The sequence below is a fragment of the Balaenoptera physalus genome (assembly GCF_965194825.1).
Source record: "Balaenoptera physalus genome assembly, chromosome: 16".
NCBI lineage: Eukaryota > Metazoa > Chordata > Mammalia > Artiodactyla > Balaenopteridae > Balaenoptera > Balaenoptera physalus.
This window is the reverse complement of record NC_138898.1, coordinates 41,438,337-41,451,186: the sequence shown is the minus strand read 5'-3', so window position 1 is coordinate 41,451,186 and position 12,850 is coordinate 41,438,337.

The following is a 12,850-nucleotide window of genomic DNA, read 5'->3' as shown; positions in this document are numbered from 1 at the left end:
ACAGTTATTTGAAACACTGGCACCAAGGATCTTGAAGTAAATCCAAGATTTATCAGCTCCACTGATGTTTTGTCTTCTTGTTTTTCCAGTTGGTGGAGAGTATAGCCACTTCTGACATGCTTTCCATCTACAATGAATACGTTATGAACACTGGAACTAATAGCAGCATAGAATGGAAAGAAGAGACACCACCTCATCTGCCCATTTTGTCAGTCCTCACCTTCAATACCAAACCTGAGGCCATTAGCATTTGATGAAGAATCAGAAGAGCTGTATTTACAAACTCTATTTTGCTCTCAGCTTCCTTGTATGACTCCGGAATTCAAGCCAATGGGAGGATTATGTGGTAGCAATTGGAAAACCTTTAAACTCAGAGTGAATTTTTTCCCCTCTAATTTTCTTTTTTTTTTTAATTATTAGCACCTTTAATTATTATTTATTTATTTATTTGGCTGTGTTGGGTCTTCGTTTCTGTGCGAGGGCTTCCTCTAGCTGCGGCAAGCGGGGGCCACTCTTCATCGCGGTGCGCGGGCCTCTCACTATCGCGGCCTCTCTTGTTGCGGAGCACAGGCTCCAGACGCGCAGGCTCAGCAGTTGTGGCTCACAGGCCCAGCCGCTCCGCGGCATGTGGGATCCTCCCAGACCAGGGCTCGAACCCGTGTCCCCGGCATTAGCAGGCAGATTCTCAACCACTGCGCCACCAGGGAAGCCCCCCCTCTAATTTTCTGATTGGCAATCTACATCACAATGCTCACTCTTTGGTTGAAACTGTTGAGTTCTACAAATTTTCAAATTGACTTAAGAAGTCTGCTGGGAGTGTTTCCCCAAAACATAACAATCCATAAAATGCTATTTGTCTTGTATAGATATATAAAATAAATGTATAATTATTTGCTGAGGAAACTAAGCCAAATACTAAGAAAGTATAGAGCCAGGGAACTGAAACTTAATGGCTATATTGGTTATCTCATTGGACCATGGATTTTCTTCCAAAATGTAGGCGTTATGAAGGCAACTTACTAATTTCACCACAAGGTATTCAAGGAAGACACAGTAGTAAATGAACTGACAATAAAAAGAGTAAAGTTTCTAAAGTAATAGTGGTAAAACTGGGGATTGCATTTCCCATCAAAGGCTCAGCATTAACTCTAAAAACCATCAAAATTGGTGTTAATAGCAAGTATGTAACAACTACAAGCCATGGAAATAATTTATAATAGTCAAATTATACTTTAGGCTCAGTAGCCATAAATGTAGGGTAACTAATTATCTAAAAGTGACTCCATGGGGCTATAAACAGCAGGGACAGTGTTTCAATGGGTGTTCAACACTTGGTCAATGCAGAAGCCATTTTTATTGAAATCTTCCACTCAGAACACCAATAGGTAAACCCGAAGAAAACACTCTTGTTAAAGGGCAAACAAGAATGAATTTCACAGACCATCCCATCCTTCCTCTTCTCTGTCTTGCATGGTGGGTACCATTTAACGACTTCTCTAGATCATAATTGTGACAAAAACTTAGGCAGCATTATTAAGCAAAATTAAACATTTGACTTTTGCTCATTTTGTTTTTCTTAAAATTATTTTTACTTATTTTTGATAATTGATAAGATGTATATGGTTAAAACTTCAAAAGGCACAAAAGGGAATAGACATTTCTGGTTTGAAGATGATAGCATAAAGCTGCCATGTACCCTCCCTCTTTTCATAAATCACCCCCAAACAAGAAGGAAAAACAAGAGGGAAAAACAGAAAAGCAAAGTCCATATTAGACACACTTAGGGGTAATTGAAATGGCAAATAGAAGTGGATGGAAAGGGCTTCAAAGGCAGTGGAGAGTATCTGGTATAAGTCACCTTCCTTCTTTGTTCTGAAGCTGCAGCTTGCCCTCCCCGGAGGCGATAACAAGTACCAGTCAATTGTGTATCCTTTTGGAGATTATCCCTATTATTTTTCTGTAATCACACAAACAGTACATATTTTACATGCAGTTCTGCACTTTGATATTTTTAAAGGTATCTTTCCATATCAGTTCAAATAGATCTATTTTTTAATGACTGTGTAGTATTTTATTTTAATAAATTGCTCATAATTTGTTTAATTGGTCCTTGTTAATAGACATGTAGGTTGTTTATAATATTTTGCAGCTACTAGCAATGCTCTAAGGAATGAAGCTGCATGTCCATCATTTGACACATGCTTATCTATAGAATAAACTCCTGGAAGGTGAATTGTTATTTCAAAGGGCGTATGCATTTTTAATTTTAATACATCTTTTAAAGTAGCTCTGCATAGAGCTTGTTCCAATTTATACCTTTACTGGCAAAGAAAGATATTTACTTTCTTCACAATGATACCAATAAAGTGTGTTTTCAAACTTTATGATCTCTCCTAATCTGTTAATGTTAATATCAAAGTTTAATATGCACCTATTCTATTGTAAGTGAAGTTAACATTTTTACTATTTTTGAAACTTTTTAATGAACTCTATGTCACATGCTTTGCACTTTTTCTATTGGGGTTTTCAAAAATTGATTTGTAGAAACTTTTTGTTTGATAAGGGAATTAATTTTCTATGATATGAGTCACAAATATTTTTTACAAATTTATTGTTTGACTTTTGACTTTGTATATAGTGCTTTTGAACACAATTAAATGAAAAAATGAATGTTGTTTAATTTACCAACCTTTCTTTATATGCCCTCTACCTATTTTATCACACCAAAGAGTCTTGTCTGCTCAAAATTATACAAAAAGTTTTTCATATGTTTTTTTTGGCCATTTTCTGTTTTATTTGCCACAAAAATTTTTTTAAATCAATCTGAAATGTGTTTTACACCTTAAATTTTACAGTTAAATTATGGAGTTTAAGGTATATATACATTTTTTTTTCCAGAAGGCTGTTAAGCTGTTCCAATATATTTGTTGAATAAGCCTTCTTCTCTCCACTCCCGAAATTGAAATGTTATCTTCATGACATATTTAATTGCCGTGTGTATACAGCTATTTCTGGACTTCTACTATTCATCTCTTATTCATGTATAAGCTCCACACTATTTAAATTTCTGTGGCCTTATAACATGCTTCAGTATTTATAGCTCTAGTCCTCTCCCCTTATTGCTCTCCCTGAATATCCAAGTTTATTTTTGCTTGTTTATTTTTCCATATGAAATTTAGAGTGAGTTTGTGTAGTTCCAAATAAAATACTATTCATTTTTTTTTGGATCATGGCCTTCAATTTAAAACCAACACAAGAGCGCTTAATAGTATAAAAATGCTAAGAACACAGGATTTTTTTCCCATTTTTTTCTCCTTGTTTGCATCTCACTAGTGTTGCAAAATATTTTTTTTTACAGATTGTGCATATTTTTGTTAAATTCATGTATGTATCATTTTTTTGGTTGCTACTCTAAATGGCGTCTCTTATTCCATTATATCTTCTGACTATTTGAATGCATGAAGCTACTGATTTCTGTGCATTAGTTTTGTGCCCAGATACTTTTTGAATTCTAGAATTGTCTGTGGTAGCTTTTAATTAGATTCTTTCTAATTTTCCATATTTACATCTGCACATGATCATTTCATTTCTTGGTTCCTCACTAAAATCTTTTTTCTTTATTTTGTTTAATTATACTGGTTGGTATTTCTAGAGAAATATTAAATGATAATGGTGATAGTAACACCCTTATTTTATTTCTAACACTAATGAAAATGCTTTTTAGTGCTTCCCTAATAAACCTAGTGCTGACTTTGGATTGTGATCATTTATATTTCAGAACATTATATTATTCCTACTTTTTTATTTTGAAATCAAGAGTGGATTTTGATTGTTATTAAAGACCTTTATAGCAAATATGATGATGAATGTCCAATTCTGGTCTGTTTATATGGTGAATCATATTAATAAATTTCCTAATATTGAGACCTTCTTTCATTTTTGTATTAAATCCCACCTGGTTATTCTGTCTTTTTTTTTTTTTTTTTTAACATATTGCTCCATTTTCCCTTACACTATTTTGTTGGGCTTTTTGTATCATTTTTCATTATGGGATTAACCTGGAAGTTTTGCATGTTTTTTTGTTTTTTTTTAACTGTACTAATTTTGTCGGGTTTTGGTAGCAATGTTGTAGTATTTCCAAAGAAAAATGTAGTTTGAAGTTTATTTTTTTTTCTTTCTGTGCTTCAGACAAATTTAAAACAATGAATATTAGAATGATCTGTTCTTTAAAGGTTTAGTTGAAACCATCTGTGCTTGATGCTTTTTGGGGAAGATAGTTCTTTGAAGTATTTTTTTTTCCCCTATAGCAGTTGGATTGCTTAGATTCTCTATCTCTCATAGAATTGGTTCTGGTCAAGTTTTGCTCAGCAATGGCTACTGAGAATCAGTTAACTATAGAAAAAATCATATTTCTGTAAGCATGTTGAGAGCTATTTGGGCACTATCCATTTCTTTGGTGAGATTTTATAGCATTAGAGATATAAACATTTAAATTCAAAACAAATTGCTAAAATAAGCAGAGTATTTGACTATATATGTTCTGCAGCCTCCCAATCCTGGAAACTGGCAGGAATATCTGAGTGACAAGAAAAGGCAGGGAAGGTTTTCAGATTGTAGAAATCCTTTAAGATGCCTCATAGCTCCCCCAAATAGAGTGTCATCTGTGAGAATGTTGCTTGGTAGAAACAAATCTCCCCACAATCTACTGCTCTACAACTCATCCTTGGGGATCACTAATTTCTGATCTCCTTCACAGAGCTTTGGTACATCCTTGTCAATGTAGAAAAGTGACCCTCTATAGCCACAGCTGCCTCTGCTTATCATCTCAGATATACCCATGTGTCGTTTGTGTGTGTGTGTGTGTGTGTGTGTGTGTGTTATTTAAAGCGTGCTGTATTGCACAGGCCTTGAACTGAGAGTTAATTAGGCAACAGGAAAGGAAAGGAAGAAAACAAAACAAAAAAAAATCGATTTTAATCGCCTGCTATGTATATGACCTGATAACAGCTCTACATATGCTATGATATTTAATTTTTACGTGTCACTTTATTTTTTTTTCAGTTTCACCAAAGAACTAAGTGAGGTCCAGGAAAGTTAAATGACTTTCCTAAAGTCACATAATTAATGCATAACAGAGTTGCAACATGAACTGATGTTCTTTCCTCTACACTATCCTGAAACTCCAATGATAAAATGAAGAGCTGCAAAGAAATAAAAGTGTAGATGGTAGAGTATAATACTAGTGACCCCAAAGTAAGGGGTTAAGAAATCCCATAAGCAACAAAAACTGAGGTCACCAAAACTTCACATCTTAGCTAATCATTTTAATTACTCTTTTATCAATCCTTTTATCACATCAGGGGGGAAATAACACTCTTAGTAGTTTCTATTTTGAAGTTGTCAGAAACATTAAAAAAAAAAAAAAAAGGAAGGAAAATTATGACTTTGTTCTTAGCAACTTCCCGTCAGAGAGGTAATTTTCGAAGTAGGCAGTAAGTTCCTGAGTGCAGATGCTGCTATTTTGGTCTGACCTAAATTTCCACCCACCATCCATAAGAAATTGGCAGACACCTCTCAGAAGGCTTTCCTGTGAAAAGGTAGGCTTTACAGCAATATCAATGTCCAACAGGCACTTAATCCAGGATGGTTTCGAGAACTAAACTTCAACATGGAAACAACTCCCACTTGTACCACACTAACCAGAGCCCACTGCTGGCTGGACCAAAAGAAGGTTGATGTTTCAGCCTTCTCATTAGTCTGTGTATACCCCTGTAAGTTTCTTAGAACTCAGATTTTATTCCATAAACTAAATGTGTGTTTCCAAGAGAGGTTTATGGAAAACACTGTAAACACTATTCCCTTAAGATAAACTTGCAAATGTTATTTCTAAAGTTAAGAATGTGTTTAGGAAATGTAGGACACTGCATCCATCTCTTGGTGATTTGCAATACACATTCACATAGTAAAGGATCTGAGAAGTTCTGCAACAAGAAATTTGCTTAACTTTGCTTAATCCAGCATTTCCAAAATAATATTTGACCGACACTATGTTTTTTAATTCATGTCACATTCCTGTGTATAAACTTTTTTCTAAATCAGTGGTTGGCAAATTATAGCACATGAACCAAGTACAGTAAATCCCCTACATACAAATGAGTTCCATTCCAAGCTGTTCCAAGAGCGCGTTCGTAAGTCCCATTTGTTCGTTAAGTCCAACAAAGTTAGCTTAGGTACCCCACTAACACAATCGGCTATACAGTACTGTACTGTAATAGGTTTATAATACTTTTCACACAAATAATACATAAAAAACAAACACAAAAAATAAAGAAAACATTTTTAATCTTACAATACAGTACCTTGAAAAGTACAGTAGTACAGTACAACAACTGGCGTACAGGGGCTGGCATCGAGTGAACAGGCAAGAAGAGTTACTGACTGGAGGAGGGAGAGGAGGTGGGAGATGGTAGAGCTGAAGAACCGTCAGCAATAAGAGATGGAGGGCAAGCTGCAATTTCATTCATGCCTGACGTTGATGGAAAGCAGGTTCACATCTTTGAAAATTCTCAACTTGAAGGTTAGTATGTAGGGGACTTACTGTACATCCACAAGTTTCCTTTTGTACACCCTAGAGCTAAGTATGTTTAAACAAAGCAAACACACAAACAAAAGGTTGTATAATAAGGGTCTTACATGACCCTCAAACCCTAAAAATATGTATTCTCTGGTGCTTTCCAGAAAAGTTTTCCTACCCATATCATTCTAAACCAAAAATATTAACACATTTTAAGTAAATAAAGATACACCACTTATTAAAAATTATATAAAGAAATGAGGTAATCATTTTTCATTTAAAATTACTCTTCTAAATAATTCAAAATTGAATTATTCAAATGAAAAGCATGGCAATGAAAAGATTAGAAGGTTCAGGCAGCTCCTACAGATTTAAACCCTCAAATTTACAGTCAATATCAAGAGGCAACATTTTATGGGATAAAATAAAGATTCATTTTAATTAAATAAAATAACTCAAAAAATAACTTTTGTGTCATACCAAATGAATACTTTCTATCCTCATAGAATCACATACCCTCTCTTGTAGTCTGTTATTTATATATATTAAATAAAGCAGATTGGGTTCACTATTCTTACCTTAAGGAGAGAGTTTCAGAATTATATGGTAATTTAAATACTTAAGGTTTGCAAGCTTCAAAACTGTCTCGTATTAAGTGGATCATGTCAAAACTCACTGAATCTTGGAAAGCATTTCAAAACACACATTACTCCATTAGATCCTCCCTCTTGAGATGCAAATTTTGTAGGTGTGAGGTGGGTCCTTTATATGTAATTTGATAGATCTTCCAGAAACTTCTCCTTTGCTTTCTTCCTTCCTCTTCCCTCCTTACTGTTGTGTAACAAACCACCCCAAAATGTAATGGCTTAAAACAATGTAAGATGACCACATGTTAGTATGCATTATGGTTATATGGGTTGACAGAGCTCAGTTGGGGGTTCTCACTTTACCAAGTTGTGGTCAGATGGCTCTTCAGGATACAGACATCTGAAGGCTTGGTTGGGCTGGACATCCAAGACGGCTCATCACATGGCTGGCAGTCAATGCTTGCTGTTAACTGGAGCTCATCTGGGACCGTCCACTGGAATACCTACAAATGGTCTCTCCATGTGGTTTGGGTTTCTCACAGCATGAAAACTGAGTTCAGAGGAGGGGACATCCCAGAGATCCAGCTGAAATCTTTGAAAGACCTAGCCTCGGAAGCTCAGAGCCTCCCTTCTACAGCAATCTATTGGTCAAACAAGTCACTAAGACCAGCTCAGTTTCAAAGGGAGGGGAATTAGGTCTTATTTTTTGATGTGAGGTACAGCATGAGCAAGAAGGAATTGGTACCCATTATTTTTGGAGTCTATCTACCATACTCTACAGCTAGATGATACTTAGTCATTTAAGAAGTTCTTCTATTCCAAACCTATGGTGAATAAAAGGATGGTACTTTCTCTTTTTAATATCTCATTGGCAAGGCATTGATGCTACTCACTGTTTCTGAGGAAAAGTGAAAACTACAAACTTGGATGTATTCTGGTAGCCTTTTAAGAGGAGCTACATTTAGGGGGGGTTAAGGTTGTAATAGTTTTATTTTTCTGTGGCATTTTCTTGTCAAGTAACTCAATGTCTTATGTAACCTCATCAACAGTGGTATATCATACAGTCTGGATGATATGATGTAGAGTGTTTCCTTAGTTTGAAATTGATGTGATTCTGCAAATGCATGCAGTATACACAGCAAGACAGTGTACTTATTGGGGAGGTTTCAGGGGTTATTTGTTTACACAATTGAATAAAAGCAATAGTTGGACAAAGTGATTCATTGGTTAGGGGCAATCCTGAAAGCAACTGATCTGTTTAATATGTCTTTCCATTTATTTAGTCAGGTTGTATATTTTCCCCTTAATGCTGTCTTTCATGTATGTCTTCCCATCTCTTAATTGATATATATGTAAGAGATGCTTGTACTCAAATAAGAATAGGTCTTGATGCTTGGGCTGATACATACCCAAGGCATATTATAGTGAGTTAGGTAGGGGAGAAGAAGGCCCATTTAGCACTACAAATTCATGGAGAGCCTTAAAGTTAGAGCTGATATTTTCTCAAATTAGGTCATACTTATACTCAGAAAGATACTCTGACACCAATGAAAAGACAGTCATCATACATCTTTAAAACTGAATTCATGATCTGACCACTCCAAAAACTTGTAGTACATGACAATTTTTATAACTTAAATAAATCCTATGACTGTCATGTGAATAGCATCATTATATTGTGATACATTTGTTTGTATTTGTGTGTGTATGTTAAAGGTGCTGAGGTTTTTTTCATTACAATCACATCCCATTGACCACAATTTTTGGACTCTGTTTTGATCTTTCTTTACTTTGCTTCATGTATGGAGCATCTCAGGAGGTAGCAGGACCTTCTGTTGGCTTCAAGAAGCCATATGTCTCCCTCATCTGCATTTTCTGGGGGTGAGGAGGATAGTATAAATGCTGCTCTGTTTCCCCAGTTGAGTTCTCCTTAACTTTACATAAGGAACGTAGGAAAAATGTTTATCTTCTTAGCAACAGATGCAAGAAATTCATTTGTGGCAAAAGGCTAGCTCTTCTGAAAAAAGCCTTTGATATGTGACTATAGTCTGGAACTCGGCTTCAGACAGGTTTCCACATTTACACAACAGACCGAGGAGGACTTTAATAATTTTTTGGGAAGAAGGGAGAACAGCCAGTTGAGCAGTGAGTGTGGGGAGAGTTCAAGGACAGAGGAGCCCCCCCCCCACACCTATTACATTGTTTCCTGTATAATTACTGTTAAGATACTTGCTTCATTAATTTCCATGTTGCCCCAAAATGCTTTTGCACAAGTGTTCTTTTTGAGAATCTCAGAAAAAAAGAACAAAACAACTGGTTGTTTGGACTACATGCAAGAATAATGCAATTGGGTGAGAGTGAGTTACTGAGCAGGGTCCCAACAGGACAGAAAATGGACGGCCTGAGCTCCAAGCTGTTTCAGCAAGGCCAGGGGCTTAATAACAGGAGACAAGAGGCAGGACTGAACTGAATCTAAGGAGTTTTCAACTACTGGGGAAAGATACCGAGACCTTATTTTTGTCCCATCAATGGCAGGAAGCCCGGTCCCACTCTTCCCTATGGGGAGACACAGTCAGCAGTGGGATTAGAACTAGTTTTTGGTACCAGATGGGAGCCCATAGCCTGGTTCTTCAACATGGTGGCAGTGTGTCATTGGGCAAATTCCTTAACTCTCATTGCTTGTTTCCCCCAAAGTACATTGGAGTGAATGATACTCACCTAAAAGTGTTTCTCTGAGACGTAGATGATATTGCATAGAACATTCCTGTCAGAGACTCACATCTAGTAAGTGCTTGATAAACTGTTGCTATCATTGTCTTTAGTGGCTGTGGTTCCACAACTATGAAGGACATTTAGACATTGGCTAAGGAAGCTATACGGGAACCATTTGCTTTGAAGGAACGTCGTGCTTCTAGCAGTTCCACATTTGCATGGAACTTGGCAGTAACAATTCAGAGCAGAAATAGCTGAAGAAATAGACACAGACTTGGTGATTTTTCAGAACTGAACTCTGAGGCTTGGAGATGCAATGTCCTCTGGAATTAGAACACAGGCACTGGATCAAAATTAAACATTAAGACATCAAATAGTAAGGACGAGCATGGGGCAGGGCCCATTGGAGCTTCATAGTAGGGTAGGGAAGGAAAAAGATGGAATCCATGATATTTAGAGCTAAAAAATAACTGCAGCCTGGAGAGTTCCTTAGCTCAGGTCTTTGAGAGTCAGACCCTCAGGTCAGGATTCATGTCCTCCCAGAAGAAATTGGTGAGAATGAGGGGGAAACAAGACAGAGGAAGGGACAGGCAAAGCCAAACAATAGCACAGTATTAGAAATCCCAGCCTCAGCCGATCCCATGGAAGTTCTGACTCTGCTTCCCTTGAGATAAAGAGGCTGGATTTTGGTACTCAACCCCTATCAGTCTCGGCACTTTCCAGCTTTCATCATATAGCAGCAACCAGGAACAGAGTGGAGAGCATTGGCCGGAGGCCAGTCACTCTGGCCAGAGCAGGATATGGCCTTACTTGTGGCATAATATTCAGTTGGTAACCACAGCGATGGTAGAACTAGTCATTAAATATTGAAATCTTTCTGTACAGTAACAGTGTGATAAACAGCCATTTCTCTGATGCCCCTGAGTGCCCCATGACCACTCCTAGGAACCTTCAGATTTCCCCACAGGCTCTGGCTACTAATATGATTGTTCGGTGTCCTACCATGGAAGGAGAAGATTGAGATTATCACCCATGGATAGGAGTCTCCAGATCATCAGTATATAGTTTTATAAGTTATTAGTTAATCCTTTAATGAAATTGTATATAGTTTCTTAAACTCTCCCTTCCAGGGAATAAATTCCAAAGCACTGTGGGAAGCAGCAAAGACAGCACATTGCGTGACTTTCTTGGTTAATTTCTTTTCCTTATCTAAGAAGGCTCAGACATTTTTAATAATGTCCTTGGCCTGAGTTAGGAAAGTGACTTTTAATGGCAAGTAGGCTTACTTCTCTTCTAAACCCAGGGAAACTTTAGAGAAATAGTCTACGAATCACTGTAAACTTCCACATCCTGACAAAGGAGAGAGAGGTAGTGTGTCTCTATTTAGTACAAGGTTTGTTGCTGGGTTTACTACTGTGAGTTCCATTGAGGCTCCTATAATGACTATTTTGAGAAGCTAAATCTGTCTTCCATCCATTTGTAAATAGAGCTGTTTCATGGTCCTCTGGGAAGAGGATAAACCTGGGGTGATGGAATAAACAAAGATGGGCTTAACTCTTACCATGAGACGTTTGCCTCCTAGTCAAATTCCAGTGGAGCTTGATTCAAGACAGGGTCCTGTTCAGTCATACTCAAGAATAGAGAAGACATTTGTTCTCCAGTTGGCTTCTGGATTACTTCTAACTGAGGTATTGATACATGATAACACGACTTCTGGTCTTAGGGGTATGTGTGTGCGTGTGTGTATGTATGTATGAAAAGGTTGTCATACACTGGGTTTCTGCAGAAGCAGACCCTAAATCAAAGTCATGAGTGCCAGCAGCTTATTTGGGAAGTGATCCCAGGAAGCACTGGAAGGGAAGTAAGGAAGTGAGTAAGGGAAGGAAAAGGGGTGTCAGTGAGCAGGTCATCACTGTGGGCTCCTGGAGCTCAAGGTTGCTGGGAAAGTTAGGTAGTGTAGAGCCAGTATAGAGCATGCAGCTCAGGGTAATCTTCACCAAGGCACTAGTAACATTACTCTATATCCAGGCCATTTCATGCCTGTATTTACCTGTCTTCTCAGGACACATGTGAGTTTGGAAATCTGCGATTAGTTGATGAGTCAGATCAAATGGAGGATGGGTGTAATTACTTGGCGCCTCGACTTTCTTGACACTGGGCATTAAGAGGGATATCTTTGTAACTCAAACCATAGAAACATGAGAGGTTTTGCTAACTGCCACATTCCATCTTTACAAAGTCTTCAATGTTATCTTTTTGTTAACAAACTCATAGCAGCCATTTAGACATTTCTGGTTTAATATTCTTATTAATGACTCTTCTAGGGAGGACTCAACTTTGCAAAGCTTTAGACATCTTCACAGCTGTGCCCAAAGCAAAGGAGAGATATGGGAAAACAAGACCTTTGCATAATCTCTCCAAATTCCATTTCTTTAACTTCCATTATCAACGAATGAATCCAAGGAGGCAATCTAAGGAATACCAACAGTAGGAGTAAGGACATTAAATCAACTGCAATACTGTTACTTTAAGGAAATCTCAGGGACTTGGTGTGATAAAATGAACCTTAGATTGGGGTTTTGAAAACTGTTTTTGAGTCAAAAAACTTATTTTCGAGTCTAAAAATAAGTCTAAAACCTATTTTGGGGGTTTAGAAAACTTATTTATTTCATCTAGAGAAATAACCCTGGTTTACTCTTCACCTATTCTGGTCTCAGTTTTAACATGTAAATGAGGAGAAGCCTGAATTATATGATCTCTCCTTTTGCCAAATACTCAGCAAATTTATTTGTTTCTCTTTCTACTTACATTTTTTTCAGAAGGAAAGATAACATTTTCATTGTCATTTTTATACCCTTTTCCCCCTATTACCTAAACAATTTCACAAACTTAGAAAACATTTGGAAAATATAGAAAAGAAATAAAGATCATGCTTATCATTCTATTTTAGTGTCTCTTTAATTCTTTCTCATGAGAG